Here is a 22,371-nt window from a genome sequence, read left to right as displayed (position 1 = left end):
ATTCTTGCCTTATTTATTTATAAATATATCTCACAAATTTCTGATGTCTTTTTTTAAAGCTATATATGAAAGCTATATATGAAGAAAAAAATAATTGACAAAATAAATACTAAGTTTAAACCTCTAATGTTAAAGTTACTGTGTGAGGTGACAAATTACTTGCTTTTTTTTTTTTTTTTGTCTTTATTTTACTGAAATTAAATTCAACATTTATAATTTCTATTTGGGTCTATTTCTTGATTACTAATACATTGAATTCATGTAAAAACTTTATGAGTAATATACTGAAATTAGCATACTGATGATTACAGTTCTCCCTTAATTCTGTGGAACTTTGAATAATCTGGTATTACATTCTTGCAATTGAACTTTTGTGTTTTGAAGAAATGTAAACCGCCTGGAAAATGTTATTATTGTTTGTATTTATCATATGCCATAGGATTAGATTTTGTTTGAGAAATTTTTAGCTACCTATTTACACAAAATGCTATTCAGTTTGATTAACTTGTTATTCAAAGGTATTCTCTTTGTTTTATAATTTAACCACTTACTACCATGAATTATTCTATTAAGGAATATCTTTAGGAAGTGATAGACATTCTGAATCACCCTAAAGTTTGCTAATTTCCGCATCTCATTATTTTATAATTTTGGGGAATGCTTGTATTATACCATTTCAGGAATATAAGTTTTTATTATACCACTAAAACTATTTCTTTTTGGACTTAATGCATATGATAGTAAATCACAGAATTTTTTTTAAGTTTCCATGTCCTCAATATTAAAAATGCTGTTTTAGCCTGAAGCAAGCAATGAAGAAGGGTATTTATTGTCCTACCGTGTAAGTCAAGAAAGTTGAATAAGTACATGATTTCTTAAGAGAATTTATAAATTTTAACATGGTCAATGCAGACTTTTATGTTAATTTGTTTATATTCTCATGAATGTCTTTTGTGGCAGTGTGAAAATGCAGATGTTTGACAGGGAGCATTAAAAATAGATTTGAGGGACGCCTGGGTGGCGCAGTCGGTTAAGTGTCCGACTTCAGCCAGGTCACGCTCTCACGGTCCGTGAGTTCGAGCCCCGCGTCGGGCTCTGGGCTGATGGCTCAGAGCCTGGAGCCTGTTTCCGGTTCTGTGTCTCCCTCTCTCTCTGCCCCTCCCCCGTTCATGCTCTGTCTCTCTCTGTCCCAAAAATAAATAAACGTTGAAAAAAAAAAAATTAAAAAAAAAAATAGATTTGAGGGGTGCCTGGGTGGTTCAGTCGGTTAAGCGTCTGACTTCACCTCAGGTCATGATCTCGCAGTTTGTGAGTTCAAGCCCCTCATCAGGCTCTGTGCTGACCGCTCAGAGCCTGGAGCCTGCTTCAGATTCTGTGTCTCCCTCTCTCTCTGCCCCTCCCCTGCTCATGCTCTCTGTCTCTGTCTCAAAAATAAATAAAACATTAAAAAATTAAAAATAATAATAAAATAAAAATAGATTTGAAACATTTATAAAGAGAGGTACAAATTTATTCTACTCAAATGCTGAGGATCTAGAACAAAACAAACAAATTTCTGCCCTCATAGAGTGTATGATCTTGGAAGTGAGATGTGAGTAATAAACTAGACGAAAAAATTGATAGGTACTATATGTGGTGTGTCAGATGGTAGTACTTTGAAGAAAAATAATGCAAAGGAGGTGGAAAGGATGGAATAAAGGTGTTTGGAAGACAGGAGAGAGAAGTTTTTAAATACTGTAGAGAGAAAATGCTTGACAAATGATTATTTAGACAAAGATTTTTAAAATGATGAGCAAATTATTAGGTATCTGGGAAAAGAGCCTTTCGGGCAGGTGAAATAACAACTTCAAAGATCTTCAGGCTGAACCACTTTTGGTGTGTACAAGAAACAGCAAGGAGATCTGGTTGGCTACGATTAAATACACAAGAAGGGGACTCATAATTCATGGGATCGAAGAGTCTGTAAGGGCTAGATCTTATGGCTGTTTTCAGCTTTTAGCTTGTTCTACAGATTTAATTTTTCATACTTCCTTCAGAGAACTTTGACAGCAGTATGCGTCTCAGCCTATTTGACCTTTGTAGGTAGAACAGTATTTTTATAAATCTGACTCAAGATTACAACCTCCATCAGACACTATTGTTTAAACATTTTAAACAAAATGTTTAAATAGTTGGTTAATAGGTACATGTGTGATGATCAGATTTTTACAAATTGTGCTTTGATGGCTCTGAATTTGTTTTCCACTTGATCAGTTTAGCTTGTCAAAGCTAACAGCTCCAGGAGACACTAAACTTACTCATGTTTGTCATTTACCCAAACAAATCACCGCCATTTGATGCCTCCATTCTGGAATTGATGTCATAATTAAGTATTTAATGATTTATCACCTGTTCTGTAGCATCTTAGCTGAAACATTCTTTGCCTGGAATTGTTTCATTCACTATGGTATCTATCCCACTAACTTAATCTTCCTAAAACACTGCTTTTGTTTATAAGGTAAAATTCAAACTTGTTAGCTTTTGCATCATGATATTGCCCCAACTCTTCTTTAGGTGAACTAGTCTTGACCCATCCGTTTTTCTGTTTGCTTTTATTTATGCTATTTCACCACCCCAGTTCTCTCCCAGCTAATCCCGCCCTGTACGTGGTTAAAAATGAGCCAGACCTCTTGTGTGTGGTAAATGTTTCCTGACTTTAACCATGTGGTATTATCCCTCTATCTTGTGGTATGAATGATTTATATCTCTAGTTCTTAGCCTTTTTTTCCCTAACTTAACACACCTGAGGGATATAATACTTCATCATTAATTGTGCCTCATTTATTAATACATATTAACCTTTTAAATGCATTAGCCATATGAATAAACATTTAAAATTTTATAAAAAAAATGAAGAAAAGCAAGTGGACTAAAACACCCAGAACTTGATAACATCAACCTAAATATCAGGTCCCAAAGTTTAAATACTAATTTTGTGCTGACGTTGATATAGTTGATTTTTTTCCTCAGTTACATGAAAATCTCTTCTCCCTCCCTCCTTCCTTCTGGCCCTCTTTCTCTACTTCCATTTCCTCCTTCCCTCTCTCTTTCTATATCTCATATATAAATGAGTATGAACCATCCATATATATTTTTAGGATTTTAACACATTTAAAGGAATAAGTCATCATTTTAATTTTTCAATATTGTAAAAGGAATTAATAAATACACTCTTAAGTAATGCATGTGTTTATTATGGTGTTGCTTATAATAATAAAAATTTGTAAGAGTTTTTAAAGTGTCCAATATTAAAAGGCTAATTAAATAACATGCTGAGTGGAATACTGTGCAACTACTTAAAACAATGTAATGAATATTTGATCAGCTAGAAAATTGTTCATGATAAATGTCAGACAGTATGAACAGACTCCTTAGAAGAATACATTTGCTGAACTGTTAATCACTGGTTTACTACAGGCATGAGACAAATCTTATTAAGATGAGGAAGGTGGATCTTATTTTCATGATTATAAGTAAGCTTTATGATTTTTGTGACTTGGGGAAAGTTTGATTTTGAAAAGAGAAAAATCCTTAAAAAATAAAAACAAATATTTGAAGCACCACCACATAATCATAACCCTTTTGGAAATTTTGCTGGGTTCAGGAAATTTAGAAGTGATAAAAATTAACTATCAGGGAAGAACTGAACAGGTAACTTCAAAAATCAGATAATTTAAAAATCAGCTGTAGGGGAGCAATCTCTGTGTTCTCAAAGGAGGGTTGAAAGGAATTCAAAAATCACATCTTGAATTCATTGAGTGCTTTTGCTGTCATTTCTCCACTCTTCAAAACTTCAAAAGGTAAGTATAAAAGTGATAAATCTATTTTAATTTTGAAACTGTATTAATAAACTATGTAAAGAAAAACAAATCAGTTTATTTTATAGTTACAGATACTTAACAGCAATGAAACTGACTTTCAGATCTAAAAATTAAGAATTTTCCTGCTTGGGGCACCTGGCTGGCTCAGTCGGTAGATTATGTGACTCTTGTTCTTGGGGTCATGAGTTCAAGTCCCACTTTGGGTGTAGAGCTTACTTTAAAAAATTTTGAGGAGGGGGGAAGCACCTGGATGGCTCAGTCAGTTAAGCCTCCGACTTCAGCTCAGGTCGTAATCTCACAGTTTGTGAGTTCAAGCCCCGCATCGGGCTCTGTACTGACAGCTCAGAGCCTGGAGCCTGCTTCAGATTCTGTGTCTCCCTATCTCTCTGCCCCTCCCCTTCTCATGCTCTGTCTCTCTCAAAAATAAACTTTAAAAAATACATAAATAAACTTTTTAATAGAAAAAATAATTGTCCTTGAAAAGATTTAATCTCTCCTAGCATAAAAGGAATACATAGGCATAGAAACCTTTGGAAAAGGCAAAAAATTCTATTTAAAAATCCTATTTTTACTATCCAGTAGCAACAATTATTAGCTTTATATTATTCCCTTCTAGTTGCATAGTTGAATTAACAAATTTTATTTCTTAATCCAAATCATAACTATTCCAGGGATCAAAATCTAGAACATCTCTCTCTAGAGAAGAGAGAGGGGATATGCTTTTGGCTAAGAAAATTTTTTCTTTACATTTATCTAAAGTATACCTTAAACTATTGTCTTTATAATTTGTTGCATAATATTTTACTGTAAAAATGCTTAAATTTTATTAACTTTTTTTCCTCAAGATTAGTAAATCTGAGTTTATGGGAAGATGCATCTTGTTTACCCTTTGGCTTCTTCTACCACGCCTGCATGCCAACCCCAACGGTACCTTTCCATTGTGTGAGAAGCATTCTGAGGCAAGGGAAGTCATTGAAGGTTTTTTAGCAGGAAAGAAAAATAACTACTGAAATATGTATACTGGCCCAAGATTTGCTCAGAGAGAAATCTAAGACTGGTGTACTAAGTTATGAATTTGTTTCTTTTGTATCTCCATAACCACATCAAATTTACCAAAAACCTGAGCTGTTCTAAAATTGTGGAATTCATATTTGATATTCAAAAAACATTAATATGGACATTTCGTGCAAAACATGACTAAAGTTACCAATATGTAAACCTAACACAAATGTATGAGTTCTAGTGTATGACCTTTCTGTTACTGTGACCCATTTAGAATGTAAGCAAAATATGGTATGTCTCAACTTGGTTTTTTCACATGCAAATATTTTATAATTTGAAACTCTTAAGAACAGTGGTAGTTTAATTTACAAAAGCAGGTTTAGAACCTGAAAACACGTTGGCTAATACAGTAAAGAAAATACATTTGGGGGGATCTAAAAATCTTTACCTGTGGAGAGGAATATTTGTCACCAGAACAGGCCTGTGGTGCAGATTTCAGGTCAGACCCTGTTGTGCCACTAGGGTCTGTATTTTAGTGGTTTATTGCATCCTCTGGGGAAAAAAAAAACACCCAAAAGTAAAGCCTCTGGTCGATAATAAGCTATTGTACTGTTTTTTTAATTAGTGATTCTTAGATGTGTTTACCTCTAAAACTCAAAGTATTTGGACCTTTAAAAATTGATGACTTACTCATTTTAGAAAGTTTACATAGTCACACTCTTCAGGAAAAGTTTGTGATGGTTTTACTGTATTTCCCATATTGATTAAGGAACTAAATACCCCCTCACCCAAAAAGAATTTCTTCTGTGTACTTCCCCCCTCCCCCCAACAATACTAGGTAGCCTTGGTTTCTGGATAGCCAAGTTGGATTATTTAATTTGGAATTTAGGTAAACTTTGGACACATTTCAAAACTAGCATGAAAATTGATTTATTTAGGTTAACCTGTTACATGCTAATAAACACTTGTTCCCCCAAACCGTTGTTGATTGGAAGTCTTGGTATGTATGACTCATGTCAGGACACATGTAGAGTATGGATGTGAACCAACTGGAGTGCATTCAGAAAATTGAAAAATATGAGGTGCTCAGATCTCACAAGGAATGGTTGAAGGTACTGAGGAGCTTCCAAGCCTCCTTGAAAAAGAGAAGACAAGTAACAATCTGAGGCTTGTGCATTTTGTTTTCACCTGGAGGGCAAAACCGGGGAGTTTCAGGGATGTGCAAGGGCTTTCTGCTGACTTTGAATGTGTGCATTAGGGAAGTGGACTGCTTTGCCAAGACCCTCAAAAGTGATGAAATGGGGTTGGGGTAGTTAGTAAGATTTAAAGATACTGTTTGGAATGAAGAAAATGAGTACACATCATCTTAAGTCCTTGCCTTTAAAATGTAAGACCATTTGTGCCAACAGGACAACTTTTGACTAAAGGAAATCATAGGGAAACATGGATTTTGTTTTGCTTTTGGACAGTTTTTACTGATAATGATCATTGTTTTAACAGACCTGGCAGCATCTAAGGAAGGTACTCTAAGAAGTTCAAGATCAAGGTTTCCAGAAACATATCACTTGTCTGAGAACTATGAAATAAAAATGTTAACTTACTTTCATTAAATACTAAGAGTTAGAACATAATTTTTAAATCTCAAAAGCTTTTATAAATTGGCATTTGTTTTCAAGAAGGATTACTTTTTGAAGGCTATTAGACAAATCCAGAATAGAAATGGATCATTAACTTTTCATTTTCCTCTTAAGACTTAACAGGAGAGTAAAGTTGAAAATATTAGATAAACAGGAAGGAATCCATTCTATAGTAATTTTTAATCTATAGTTCTGATTTGAGATTTTAGTTATAGTGTCAGTACGGCATTCTTTGATGTTTATATTCTGTGGTGCTGGATGTTCATAAGACTGCAGGACAATAGCTTGGGCTTAGAATCGCCACTCTTGGAATTCTTTCTGTAATTACATATAGGGGAATCCAGCTTCAGTTGGAACTTTTTCTATCTTGCCAGGCACATATTAGGTGCTCAGTTACTTATTAAATGGAGTGTGCCCAGGAGGATCAATATCACTCTGAAATTGGCAGTGGAGTGTAGTTGATTCTGGCATCAGATGTGCAGGAAATAATTTTGTAGTATCTTTGCCAGTTCTTTTGAGGCCAAATCATTGTTGAGACAAACAATATTATGGCTCGGCTAAGAAAATAATTTTTGTGACATCTTTTAAGGCAGGCTTCTTAGTTTTTACAGCTAAGTACTTTTTCAAACACTCTGGTTCTCTTCCAAGTTAGATTTGAGATTATGGATAGGAGATAATAGTAAATATAATAATGGAACATCAGCTGCGGCACATTTTTTAGGTTTATTTGCCCCTCTGGGAGATAAGCCAGTTATTTTTTTATTGTTTGGTAATTTTAGTGAAAATGACCTAAATCAAAGTATTTTAATATCTACTAGGGTTGATTTAAGTGCATATAGAAACCACTCAAGCTTTAGCTGCTGCTTTTAGTGATAGAAATAACTGCTAACACATTGTCTTTCGCTAGAAACTGACATGTAATAAACCATTTAAGTCTCCACCTCCTTGTAAGGGAAGCATATCATCATCCCTGTGATACAGGTAAAGAAATGGAGTTGAGGAAATAGTATGCCTAATGCCACATAACTAATAAGTTGGGGGGGGGAGGGTGAAATCACTATTCAAGCCCGGGTGGTTTGCAGATCTGCTGTTAGTAATTAATATTTACAACCTCTGTCCTATAATCAGAGGTAGAGGAGACAAAATACTAAGCCGAAAACTGCTAAAAATAATACTGATACCTTAAAGATAGGTTTGTATGTGGAAGTATTCTATCAAACCAAATTAACTTCTCAAATATTCCACGATGGTACTGTTGTCCTACCGCAAGGAGACCTGCTCTTAGAAGTGTGTTTTGGTAACATTTGTCATGGGATGTGTTTATGTGTCCATGACCTTCTGTATATTTATTTGCATGGTCCATGGATATATACATGCAGATATATGAATTGAGTCATCTTCATTGTGATAGCAATGTGATAGAGGACATTGAGAAAGCTGCACCCCCCCCCAACTGTCCAGAGTAAGTCTACACAATCAATAGGTCATACTTGGTTGTATTGTTTTTAAAGCATCAAACATCATTGTCCTCTCACTTAAGCATACTGTGTCTCTGAAAGCTCATCAAAATCCAAGAAAAATAGACCTTTTGTGACTGCAGACAAACTATACAATGCAAATTGTGACTTGTTTTGGATACTATCCCTAAGCTATCAGACATACCATTTTTCTTAGTAGTTCATATCAATTTAAGGAATTAAACTTATGGCAGGGCTTAATTAGTATTAAACATTCTGTCTCAACCAATTCCAGGCAGTGTAACAAATCCTCACTCAGCACTTAGAAATGTTCTCAGGTATTACCTCAGAAGGGCCTGTCTACATACACAGAAGATCACTCCCTTTCTGTACTATCATCCTTACAATAGTTTCATTATTGCTTATGTTACATCATACTGTGATGATTTTTTTTCCCTTCTTTTCTGTTGGCCTATAAGCCCAGAGACTGTATCTTAACAGCTCATCTGTGACTAATGTAGTAAGTAGAGCTGATGACCCCACAGCACTAAGTAGTATGTTAGTTTTTTTCCTTATTACATGATATATTGATACCAATATTAATATGGTTGCCCAAGACAACTCACTAGTCATTTAGCCAGAAATTGTATCTTAACTTTACAGTGGAATTCTCCAGGCTCAGGTCAAATTTATTTATAGATCACCAGTATCACAATTTCCCCAAAGGATCAGAAGGAAAGAGAAATTAGAAAAGTGAAATAGTGTTTGCCAGTTAATACAGTTTTGTATGTGAAAGTCTTTGTAAGTGTTCATTTCTCATTGAGATGATGTACTAGTTAGGAATAAAGAATTTCACACAGCATATTTTATCCCCTAGGTAACATAGACAAAAACTTTGACAATATATCTGATGTAAGTCTTAAGAAAAATTGTCTCTAGCAGGCTGAAATGCATTCCCAGATGTTCTCAAATTTTACAAGAAAGCACTATGGAGGTCAGGAATTTCAGTTAACTTCTACTATCTTAAGATTCAGAGTTTTAAAAGTATTAAGTACTTTAAAAGGTATTAAAATTATTTAACAGCTTTTTTCCCCCACTTTGTCAGTCGTGTGATTGACCCAATAGTTGATTGCTTAAGACAGCTTTAAAATCCAAGTCAGTCTTGCTTAGGCCAATGAATCCATACAAGCTTGTAAGAATCCAACCAAAACAGTTCTTTGTAACTACTTTCTTTTTCTACCTCATCAAGAAATAGATGCTTTTTTCACTTGCATCTTTCCCTGATCTGGTTGTGACTCCTTTACCTAGCATTCCATTTGTGATCTTGCTGACCTCCCAAACCCTGCATGCCTAAATCCGCAGTATCCAACCTCTGAATCCTGTGTGCCTAAGCCCAGGATATTCAGATGCTTTGCTCTGCATTGGGAAATCTGGCTTCTGGCTCTACTTTTGGAGGGGGACCTAAGTATATTCCCAAATTAACTGAAGCTCTTAATACCCTGCTTACTGTATGTAGCCTCTTGGATAGATTTCACATGGTAGCCTCTGTTGCTCTTTATAATTAAGTCCTCCCAACTAGATATAACCCTACCTTGTCAAATATTTGGGTGTTTTATAGTTAACAAATGATTGATAATTTACCTGACACATTTGCTACTCTAAAATTCATTTTATTTCCTTTTAATTATTGATTTATTTTTTGAGAGAGAGAGCACAAGTTTGGTAGGGGCAGAGGGAGAGAGAATCCCAAGCAGGCTCCTCACTGTCAGTACAGAGCCCAATGCAAGGCTCAATCTCGTGAACCATGAGACCCTGACCTGAGTCAAAATGAGTCAGTTACTTAACCAACTGAGCCACCCTGGCACCTGAAAATTGCCTTTTATTTTTAATAACTTTTCTAAAATTAACTGCTCACTGCCATAGAATACTCCATATCCTCATTTTTAGACAAGAAAAAGCCTGAGATACCATTGCATTACAATAGGGTTCTGATATCAAGACATGACAGTGTTAACAGCTTGAGGTAGATAATTGCTCAATAGAATTACCAGAGACCTGTGAAAGGAAGCGTAAGAACCTCATCTTCAAAATGTATCCATACAATAGTCCTCCCCCCCCCCCCTTATCTGTGAGGGACATGTTCCAAGATCCCCACTGGATGCCTGAAACTGCAGGTGGTACTGAACCCTGTATATACTGTGTTCTTCCTATACATATATGCCCATGGTAAAGTTTAATTTGTAAATGAAGCACAGTAAGAGATTTACAATAGCTAATAATAAAATGGAACTATTATAACAATATACTATAATAAAAGTTATGTGAATGTGCTCTCTCAAAATACTTTGTACTCAACTTTCTTGTGATGGTATGAGATGATAAAGTTGCTGTGTCATGAGATTAAATGGAGTAAATGACATAGGCATTGTGACGTAGCAGTAGGCTACTGTGGACCTTCTGACTATTCATCAGAAGGGAGTCATCTGCTTCCAGACTGTGGTTGACAGCAGTAACTGAAACCATGGGAAGTGAAACCAATGATAAGGGGGACTACTGTAATTATTAGCCATGGAGAAGTCTAAAGTGGTTGGAAATTACTTTTTCTGTCTAAGTTTACTTTTTATTCTGTTTCCTGTCAATATAATCTTTTTATGTGAAATTGTGCTGTTTACATTTTCATAGTTTTAATTTATTAATGTGTGGAATGTATAGTTCTACAATTTATGATATCTGATGTTATTTCAAGTAATACAGTTTACTTACACATGTAAGGACATTAAAATTAAAACGTATTTCACATGGTAGATAGTAAGCATTTAAATTAAAGTTGAATGAATAAATCTGATTTATTTAACATGGGGGTTTTAAAAGGTAAGTCAGATTTTTAGAATTCTGTTATCAGCAAATAATCTTATAAATTTAGAACTTTCTCTGTGTTTCCAACATGTTTACTTTTAGTAGTCAGTATTTTTGTGTGTAATTTCTCATAATTGAAAAGATGAAGTTTCTCATAGAAATAGTAAAATTAATATTTTAGATTAATTTTTTTAGACTATGCTTTTGGTTCTGTTACTTGCTTCTATGGAAAATAATATAAGCATCCCTAAATAAATAACTTAGTATTCACTCAAGAATTCAGGGGTGTCTGGATGACTCGATTGAGCATCTGACTCTTGATTTCAGCTTGGGTCTTACTCTCATAGTTCATGGGATTGAGCCCTATGTTGGTCCAGGGCTGGCAGCAAGGAGCCTGCTTGGGATTCTCTCTCTCCCTCTCTTTCTGTCCCTCCCCTGCTTTGCATGCTTGAACACATGCTTGCTCACTCACTTGCTGTCTCTCAAAATAAACTTTTAAAAAAGAATTCATACAGAATTAGGAATAATGCAGAAAATCAGGTAATACAAATTAGAAGTAAAAATGTTCATTAGATTAATTTGATGATTCTAGACGCACAAATCTGTAAATTATTTTCTGTGGTTTTGTCCTTTTAAGGTCTCAGACAATGAAACTTCCATCACTTCATTCTCATTCAGTAATGTGTGTACAGCTATTCATTCATCCAACAAGTCACTTTGTTCAAGGCACTTGCCTCTGATACCATTCTCTTCACTGTCCTCAAGATGCCTCTTTTTTTTTTTTTTTTTTTTTTTTTTTTGAGATAGAGAAACAGTGTGAGCAGGCGCCCCAAGATGCCATTTTATTAAGATACCAGTTGAGCATGTAAAAGAAGCTAACGGTTTCTCACTGGTTTAGATGACCATGAAATGAAGGAGAACAAAAGGTTATAATGCAGCATAATAAATTCATATTTGTGAACATTAGGCTAAAGAAGTGTTTAGGTAGGTTGTTACTTTGCCAGAGGAATGACAATGTAAACAGAAGCTTAAACTGTACTTAGAGAAGTTAAGTGTGATGATACTCAAATACTTAAAATTGGCTCTGCGATTAGTTGTGTGACCTTAAGCAAGTTGCTATCTCTCTCCAAACCTCAGTTTAAAATTTAAAAGATTGAATTTGTCTCTGTCTTGTCCCAAATTTTTAAAACCCTAAACAAAGCCTCCAATATATCCATTTTGCAAATACTTCTTTTTTTAAAATGCTTATTTATTTATTTTTGAGAGAGAGAGTGCATGTGAGTGGAGGAGGGGCAGAGAGAGAAAGAGGGTCTGAAGCTGGCTCTGCACTGACAGCAGAGAGCCCAATGGGGCACTTGAACTCACGAACCACAAGATCGTGACCTGAGCCAAAGTCAGAGGCTTACCTGACTGAGCCACCCAGGCACCCTGCAAATAATTCTTTATACTGACATATTACAAAAGCAAAGGAAAAAGTTGAATAATCTTGTAGATTTATGGGAGACTTTAATATCACCTTAGAATTTTGGAAATTACATGTTTAACTTTGCCATTATAGAAAAAAAGATTTATTTTTCCTACCCTTTGTCAGACCAACACCTTGTCTGTAAGAGACACAGTCAAAAAAAGAGAGAGAGAGAAAAAAAAAAAAAAACTGGAACCTAGAGAAGGAGAAACACTTGTAAATTTAAAATAATAAAATTTCGGAAAAAAATCAAATTTGGGGGATCCCTAGGCAGCTCAGTCGGTTAAGCATCCAGCTTGACTTCAGCTCAAGTCCTGATCTCACAGTCATGAGGTAGAGCCCCATGTTAGGCTCTGCACTGACAGCACAGAGCTTTCTTGGAATTGTCTCTCTCTGCCCCTATCTGACCCCCCCCCAACATAAAAAAAATAATTTTTTTAAGTTTATCACATAAAGCATTTAATTGAATTAATGGAACAGTATGGAGTACTAGATGATTTAGTTAACTGAAGTTTATAGTAATCCTAAACTTTTGAGTATTTCCTAAAACCTAAAAATTACAGTATGTCAGTATATTGTCTTGTCTCAAAGCATGCTGAATATCACCAAACTTTATGAGTAAGGAATATTACTATCAAGTAGTATAAAGTAATATGTAATTATAGGTATAGAAATTTTAAGAATTGTGTTCAATGTGTTTCATATAACCCAAAGTGTATTTGATTATAATTTTTTTCTTGAGGTAGAGCACAAGAGACTCATTCAGATTAAGGATTTAATTTGAAGAATTCCAATTTCCTTTAAGCAAAGTTTCACTTTATTTCAAGCTGAACATTAGTGTATTCATGATTTGATAATACACTTAAAGATGTACACTCTAAAGAATTTGAGTTACAAAACGCTCAGTTATAATCTGTTGGTTGTAAACAAGGCCAGTTACTTGTAGAAATTGGATCAGAAGGAATTGGATTATCACAAATGGCCACTGGTTTTCATCATGGTTATGTTATGTACGTGTGATAGAGTAGGACAGTTTATTCATAATGCAAATTTATTTTGAACGGTGTGAAAATCTGAGTTGGTTGTAATTTGAGGCCTCAAATTCTATAACAAGAGTGAATATCATTTTATGTCATCAAAGATGGTTATTAAAAAACTACTTTAAAATTCTTTCACAATTTGGGATGCCTGGCTGGCTCAGTCAATACAGCATGCAAATGTTGGTCTCAGAGTCATGAGTTCAAACCCCATGTGTGACATACAGTTTACTTAAAAAAAATTTTTTTTAAGTTTTCTTTGCATTTTTCAAGTGAGCTTTAAGGGCCTATTCTATGTCTAGTACTTACTATAGTCCAAAAAGATGGTCACTGTCAGCAAAGAACTTTTAGCCATAATAGAAATATACTAACATACAAGAAACAACTAGAAAATAGTGGAGAGTAAATTTTGCCTTGTGGACTTGAAGTTTAGTAGAAGATCAAAGAAAATGTAGACTTAGACTCACCAAAAAAGACTTCTTAGGGGAGGTGGAAGGTGAGCTGGGCTTAAAGAAGAATAGGTAGAATTAATTCTTGGAAATGAAGATATTGGAGGCTTTCAAGTACAGGAAACATGAATCAAAGTATCAAGTTGGAAGGAGTAAAACAGATACACTAGATTGAAAATAGAGGAATAGGGAAATAAATGTAACCATATTTGAGATTGCTTTGCTTTGCTTAAGGGGCCCTAATTTCTAATAGAAGAAAACAAGGATTTGCATTGGCTGCAACCCTTTTGAGAGCCAAAAAACAGTTGAAGAAAAAAAAAAAAAGGGAAGGAAATCTAGGATTATATCAGACAAGTTTATTACCCTAAATATTAGGGAATCTATGGATTTTAGCTCAGCAAATCAAGTGAGAAATCTTTTTTTAATAATTTGTGTTTTTATGTTTTTATCGGAATTGAATTTTGTATATGAAGTTCTCAACACTGAACCTAACATTGTTTACTTAATAGCATATAACAGTTGCTGTACTTGCTCGGACATGACACTTTTTAAAAAAATGTATTTTGAGAGAGAGTGTGAGCAGGGGAGAGGCAGAGAGAGGGAGACAGAAAATCCCAAGCAGGCTCCACACTGTCAGTGCCAAGCCCAACCAGGCACTCATACTCACAAACTGTGAGATCATGACCTGAGCTGAAACCAAGAGTTGGATGCTTAATTGATTGAGCCACACAGGCACCCCTCAAGTGAGAAATCTTGAGAGGAAAGGGTTGCATAGCCAAAATTCTATCAGGCATATTTTTTGTTCTCCATAACATTGATCTTAACACTATGGGAATGATGGTGAATTAATACCAAAGTAATGTGGTTATGCCAAATAGAAATACTCCTTTTCCAAACCCCTCTCTAATTTGCATCTAAGTCTTAGCTCAAGTTATTTACTCTTAGAATGTCCTTTCCCTCATCTTCACCTGTCTAAATCCTCCTAGGCTATCTACCTCTTGCATTAAATTTTCCCAGTTCATTTTTCCTTCTCACCCAGAAATTCTCTCTTTTGAGCTCATATACATGGCTTAGAACAATTAATATACCCTGCCTTATGGACAGGGATTATCTTACTCTTTATTATATACTCTGCAAGCTTAACAGAGTGGGTGCTTAGCAATTAAATGGTAATTAATTCCTGAAAATCAATAATACCTTTATGGTAAATGTTTTCTGTAAAGGCTGAATACCAGCTAGATAAATACAGAAATGCCTGGGCTCTTTTCTGGTAATTTAAGAATTTTTCCACCTTTTACTTTTATAGGGCTTCTTTGATTCTCTACTCCTATTAACATTCATGTCTCAAGTCTTATTTATCTTAAAATGTCCTTTAAAGAAAACTTTCAGGGGTGCCTGGGTGGCTCAGTTGGTTGGGCGTCCGACTTCAGCCTAGGTTGTGATCTCACGATTCTTGAGTTCAAGCCCCACGTCTGGCTCTTTGCTGATGGCTTGGAACCTGGAACCTGCTTCGGATTCTGTGTCTCCATCTCTCTCTCTGCCTCTCCCCTACTCATGCTCAGTCTCTCTCTCGCTCTCAAAAATAAAATAAGCATTAAAAAAAATTTTTTTTAAGTCAAAACCTGTGGGTAGGTTTGTGAACAGTTAGAAGGCCTGTGAAATTTCAATATCCCTTTGGGAGGTCCATGAGTAATCCAACTGATAATCCTAAGCTTTTCAATGAAGTATAATTTAACTATTTTTTGTCAGCCTTCCATCTGAGGAGATGGAAGATGATAGAATGAAAAGTACTTACGTTAAAAAATACTTTTTAAGAAACACCATTACCGTAATCATAAAGAACAAATGTACTGAGCATTGTTGAAGTTCTTTATACATCTCTAAAGTTAATGGTATGCTACTGGGGCACCTGGGTGGCTCAGTCGGTTAAGTATCTGACTCTTCGTTTCTGCTCAGGTCATAATCTTGCATTTCGTGGGTTTGAGACCCACATCAGGCTCCACGCTGACACTTCGGAGCCTACTTGGGATTCTCTCTCTCTCTCTCTCTCTCTCTCTCTTTCTCTCTGCCCCTTCCCTGCTCCGTCTCAAAATGAATAAATAAGGTTTTTAATAAAGTTAATGGTATGCTTCTGAATCCCTCTGCTTACTGGAGCTACCTTGTTGAATGAAATTGGTTTTCTAACAAATTTTCTTGGACTATTGTATAAGAGACTATGCAAGTCACACCAAAGAAAGTTTTTTTTAAAGTAAGCTCTACACCCATTGTGCAGCTTGAACTGAGACCCCAAGATCAAGAGTCACATGCTCTACCGACTGAGCCAGCCAGGCACCCCAGAGAAAGCTTTTAGAAATCTAAAAAGACAAAATTGTGACACAAATATGTAGCATTTGTTTTCTGCTAGGACATTTAAGTCATAAGGATTTATTTTATGTACCCTTAGAGCTTTTATATAAAATCTATATGACATTTATGTTTGTTTTTCAGAACCTGTATATAAATTACATTTTTTAAAACATCTGTTGTTACTATTGGGTTTGGTTGGCTTTGAGGGTGGTTGACTTGTTATATTTTACATTTAACCAAAAGTCAGGATTTCAACCAGCAATTAAATAATGGTTTATATGGCAAAGCAGTTTCCCCTTTGTAATGATTTTCTTTATGACCTGTTTTCTAGGCATGTATTTTGATAGCACTACTACGTCCCCTCCAAAAGGTGAGAACTGACTCTTCCATCTGTACCTGGATCATGTGGAGAAAGGACTGAGAATGGAAGCAGAAAACAGACATTGTCCATGTAGAGCAGACTGCCTGACAACAGCTCACTCTAATAAAGGGCAATAAATGCCACACGAGATGATCCTCTCATCACAAAACTGTAAGTAATTTTGGGGAATTACAGGGGAATTGGTTGTCTCTGCTGACTCAATAAAAAAAGGTCTTCATTTTGTAATTTGTGGCCTGTATGCTGTAAATTAAGATGCACTGAACTGTTAAACAGTGGACTTTCCTGGCTTGTGGATGAGAATTTAAGGCAAAATAAAATACAGTATTCCCCACAAAGTAAACTTGGGACCTTTGCTCTAAGACCTGAGGCAAAGGTTACATGAATTTGGATAACTGGGTTAAAACTAAGTAATTGGGGCTTGCCTGGAAAACAAGCTTGAGAACTTCAGTCTTTTTTTTTTTTTTTTTTTCCAATGTTTATCTTTTGAGAGAGAGAGAGAGAGATGACAGAGCACAAGCTGGGGAGAGGCACAGAGAGAGGGAGACACAGAATCCGCAGCAGGCTCCAGGCTCTGAGCTGCCAGCACAGAGCCCGGCACGGGGCTCAAACTCACCAACCATGAGATCATGACCTGAACTGAAGTCGGATGTTTAACTGACTGAGCCACCCAGGTGCCCTGTAGAACTTTAGTCTTGATATAGCATGGAATAGGCAGGCCATATGGCCTCTTGAAACAAAATAACGGAAGTTGACAAAGTAATAGAATTTTTGGAAATTAAATCTAGCAATACCATAGATAGATAGATAGATAGATAGATAGATAGATAGATAGATAGATAGACAGACAGACAGACAGACAGGGGAGGGGGGAGCGGCGCAGCAGGCTGTATAGAGAAGGATTCTAAGATACAAAGTATGGTGAAAAAGAAACTGGGCATGTGACCATTGTAGTAATCGAGGAATAAAGAAAACCTGAACAAAATAATGTCATTGAGAATGGAGATGAAATAATAAATTGAAGATATTTTTTAAAAAAAATCATAGAACATCATGATGAGTTGGATAAAAAGGGAGTTGTCAAAATTATATATTTTCTGTACTGGAAGGAAACAGTGATATCACTGCAAGAGGATGGTTAAGAGAAGCTAGTGTGAGAAAGATGTTGTATCCTATTTTTGTAATATTGCATTTAAGAAATCTAGGCATTCCATTTGAAATCCTTTAAAGATCACTGAATATACAGAAGGAGAATTCTATGTAAAAGGCTAGAGAGGTAAAAATGTCAGTTATCCTCATAAAGCTGATAAGAATAGACAAGCTAACAAAAACTATTAAGGACAATAGACTTTCTTTTAAAAGCAAATATGTAACATAAATTTATATAAATTAATTAGGTATATAATCTTAAATAAACATTTCCAAATAAAAAACTATTTTCCTCAGAATGTCATGTCTCAAGCTTACACCTGTAAGAAAATCCCTATACTTATATTAGTTGTGACAGTCAATGACTAATATGTGTTAAAATTCTTGAACTTATCTTCGTGTCTATTAATAAAACAAAGACCTTTCCCCATATTAGATTGAGGGAATGAAACTGAGAACTTAAAGTTCCCATGATTCAACCAGTTAAAACTTTATATAAAATTGACATGGCTTTAATTTCTCAAATGGAAAGGCAGGTAAATGAATTGTGGGAAATGTGCTGGTTTCCAGTTTCAAGAAACAGTACAGCACAAAGACCTGGAATTCTGGCTGAAGAGCTGTAATAATAAACAAAAATTTGAAAACCAGGAAGCCAAATCTTCCAAATGTACGACTGTGGCATTTCAAAGGAGATATAACAGGAGATTCCAGAAGATGGTAAAAAATAGGTTTAGATAATTGAGATTCCTTATATGAATACTTGTGTTTGATGGAGAAACACTGTTAAGCAGAAATGAAGGTTCTAAGAAGCTGTGACTTTCTCCTTCTCACCCTAAATTAGGCTTGCTTCTGAAAAAAAAAAGTGTTAGTCCAAAAAATTCAAACGGGGATTCAATAAATTTTAGCCAGGAATTTAAAAAGTGACCAAAGGGGCAGGGCCAGAATTTCATTGAAAGAAATATTTTGGTTTTCTAGGAGCTAAACTTTGTTTTGTAGGATTCCTATTTAGAATGTCCAAGTATCTTGCACTATTTACCTAGTGACTACTTGCTGTGGAAAACTGCCACCTTCATCAGACAGAAATCCCATATCATTCTACACCTTGAATTGATATTTTAATATACTATTCCATTTTAATGATATGTAAGGAAACCTAAAATGTCAATCTGTGCTTCCAAAATAGCATTTAAAACACTCACTAATATGTCTTCTGGATATACCACATCTTTTGGACCATACTCAATCCTTAAACTGTTTGATTAAGCCAAGTTCAGTGAACCTATGACTTCAAATCAGGTTATCCAGAACTGCTAACATTTTTTTCTGTATTTCTGTCCTAGTTACATCTGACTTATATGCCTGGTCTGATAACTTCTATCTTTTTATGACTCCTAAATTGTGGAGGTAAGTCAAGATTTAATATCAGTTATAGTCATGTAAAGTTCATTCTGAATTTGTATTCCCTTAACATTTGTTTAATTACTAAGCATTCTTGTAGCATTGCATTTTTATTAGCAAATTATATACTATATTCCAACTTTGGCTGGGCTATTTTACTCTGATTAAATGTGTAATTTTCTGTAACTTTCAACTAGTTAGTATTCCTATAGACATCTAATATTTTCGTCACACTTGGTATGTGATTACCCAAGTAAACTTCTAATGGAAAAACACCATGGGATTTTTTTTTCTGTAGTCTTTAGCTTAAATCACTTCTTTCAGACTCTGTACATAGAGTATCATCCATCTTTGATCTACTATAATTCTTGTTTTTCCAAGTGCCTATTCACCAAGACTGTAGTGTTCTAAATTTTTCAGTTCAGTTCAGTTGAGACCATTAGACATCCAGTACTGTGGGGGAATATAAAGGTCAGTATTAAACACAATCCCATTCCTCATCTTAAAAGATTTCATGGAAGCTCAGACATTGCAGCCTGACTTTCTTGGGGTATCTTATTACAAGGAGACCAAGACAGATCTCTCCTATTTGGCTTCCAAGTTGGGAACCCAAAGAAATTCAGATGCTTACCAGAGTGAGAAATAATGGAGAGTAACGTGAAATAGAAACACTTGGTTTAGGGTATGTTCTACTCCACTGATAATCGTTTAAAACAATGATTCTGGATTTGAGGTGTTGGTGTGAAATTTGAAGGTGCAGAATGCTGCCTACCTAGAAGTTTGTATAATTAGACATGTCTTAAGCACATTTTAGTTTGGGAAGCAGAGTCCTATTTATTTTGCTGAATGTTTGTTGCTCTTTTATTCTGTGCCATGTAAGGTGTTAACTTTTTATCCTTTAAAAGATTTTTGTAGCTGGATCTCATAGTTTAGATAAATATTAAGGCATTTTATTTTCTAAGCTTAATAATTATGATATAATGAATTTTTTGTGAAATTTTTACATAAATTTTCATCTCTAATAGGTCTGATAGGCCTTATAATTCTTTTCTTTTTTAAGTTTATTTATTTATTTTGAGACAGAGAGAGAGAGCACAAGCATGAGCCTGGGAGGGGCAGAGAGAAAGGGAGAGAGAGAATCCCAAGCAGGCTCTGGGCTGATGTGGGGCTCAAACTCAACAAACCGTGAGATCATGACCTGGGCCGAAATCAAGAATTGGACGCTTAAACCAACTGAGCCACCCAGGCGCCTGGAAGGCCTAATAATTCTTGAAGTGCAGTTCTGTGGCAAAGCTGGTAAGTAATGATGGCTTTTACTAGGTCATTGGTATTCCAGAAATCTAAGTATTTTAGTAATATGTTTTCACATTAACTCTTTATTTCTTGAACTTTGTTTGAAATACTAAGTTTGATGTCACATTGTTCTCTTCCATGAGTTCTTTGGCTCTCTCAAAGTAACAAAATGTCCTAAATTTATTTTTAAAAATTTCCTCATAGTGGCTCGTCTGCATTGCTAAACTTACTGTTAACAGAGTCAACTTTCCCTGCACAGAGGAAAAATAACTGTAGAATATGGGAGATTTGGAGTGCTCTAATAAATATTTTGTCATCCCAGCAAGGTTTCTGGTGATGTGACTATTTCTATTATTTGTGATAGAGAACCAGTACAAAAACTTATAAAGCAAAACTGAACTTTGTCAGATGTAAACAATATATAAGACAAATTAGAAATAGCTTATGATTCCCTAAACCATATATTATTTCTCTAGCTCCTTTCCCATGACCATTTTATGTTATTTGGGGCTCCTGATTTCAGATATATTTTCAAAGCAGCCCAAATTAATTCCAATGTTACCATACCTAAGAACTCTTTATAGTTATGACTTGTATATTAAATTCAAGAGTAAAATTCAACATTTTACTCTTCAGAAAATTTTTTTAGGGACAACTTCCAATCACTTATAAGGCAAATTACTGAGTTTCAAGAATAAGCTCTTTAGTGCCTTGTCAGAAATAAAACTGTGGGTGGAAAGATAAAACACACATAACAGAATCGGGAGAACAGGGAAGGCCCAACTACTGATGGTACTGGTCATTAAGAATGACAGACCTTGGGCCACCTGGATGGCTCAGTTGATTAAGCATTCAACTTCAGCTCAAGTCACGATCTCCCCGTTTGTGAGTTCAAGCCCTGCGTTCGAGCCCCCAGAGCCTATTCGATTTCTGTGTGTCCCTCTCTCTGCCCCTCCCCACCTTCTCAAAAATAAACAATAAACATTAAAAAAAAAAGAATGACAGACCTTAATGTGTCATTGTGATGATTCATCTTTGTATATATGAGATGGATTGATAGGTGTATATGATTTAATAGAACAAGGTTTTCAGCATGGTTGGCCAAGACCAGCTTCTGCCATTATTTTCTTATAATTTAAAATGGCCTGGGTGGCTCAGTTGGTTGAGCAGCTGACTTTGGCTCAGGTCATGATCTTAACGGTGTGTGAGCTCAAGCCCTGCATCAGGCTCTCTGCTGTCAACGCAGAGCCTGCTTCAGATCCTCTGTCCCCTTCTCTCTCTGCCCCTCCCCCGCTCGTGCTCTCTCAAAATAAGTAAACATTAAAAAATTTTTTAAATAAAACTGACAAATTCATCCAGTCCAGAAGTTAAGAGTTAAGTGGTGTACCCATATGAAAATGTTAAAGCTTTTTTTTTTTCTAAAGCAGGCAAGAGTTTTTAATTTGCATTGCATCTGATATATCCCTGTTTTCTTCAAACTACAGTTGCCTTGTCCCCCTTTCTGAAACAAGACTCAATGTTTTGCATGTCTTGATATCCCAGTGATAGTGTCCCACTCTATTTTAGAGTGAATACGAGAGGCTTACTGAGATGATCTTGACAGATGTGTCTCCAGATGAGATAATCTCTAAAGTATTTACTAAAATAAGAAACTCAGTCTACTCTGAAACTACACTTTCCTTAATAATATATATATTTTTAATTGTGGTAATCTTTCTCCTTCCACAAACCTCTGCATTGTGAACTCATAACTTTTGAGAAACTAATAAAAAGCTTGTCTTTCTAATTAAACCATTTGTCAATATTATGAATTGTTTTTGTAAAAAGTTCTAGGAGGGAAGGCATTATTTCTCTGCAGTATCTCCAATGTCTAAAATAGTATTTGGCACACAGTAGATGTCACTAAAGATTTATTGAATGAAGGAATGAAAGAACGAATGTCATATATATCTCCATAGGTAACATGTTTCTATTAGCACATTTTATTTCTCAACTCAAAGTAGTTTCCTGCAAATATGAATGACTAAGAACATATTAAACAGT

General features: G+C 35.3%; 1 long non-coding RNA gene across 1 annotated transcript in view; it reads left to right on the top strand.

Annotated features, from left to right (window-relative positions):
• Positions 1–22,119, top strand: part of LOC112861611 (uncharacterized) — a 52,125-nt gene extending 30,006 nt beyond the window's left edge. The window contains exons 5-7 of the long non-coding RNA XR_015253416.1: positions 16,441–16,641; positions 18,978–19,041; positions 20,121–22,119. This is a non-coding gene — a long non-coding RNA (uncharacterized LOC112861611). The remainder of the gene's footprint in view (positions 1–16,440; positions 16,642–18,977; positions 19,042–20,120) is intronic.
• The last annotated feature ends 252 nt before the right edge of the window (positions 22,120–22,371 follow it).

Source organism: Puma concolor, chromosome A1 (genome assembly GCF_028749965.1).
Source record: "Puma concolor isolate L17-30 chromosome A1, mPumCon1.1.hap2, whole genome shotgun sequence".
NCBI classification, from domain to species: domain Eukaryota; kingdom Metazoa; phylum Chordata; class Mammalia; order Carnivora; family Felidae; genus Puma; species Puma concolor.
Note: the sequence above shows the minus strand (reverse complement) of the source record. Positions and strands in the feature narration are given on the sequence as shown.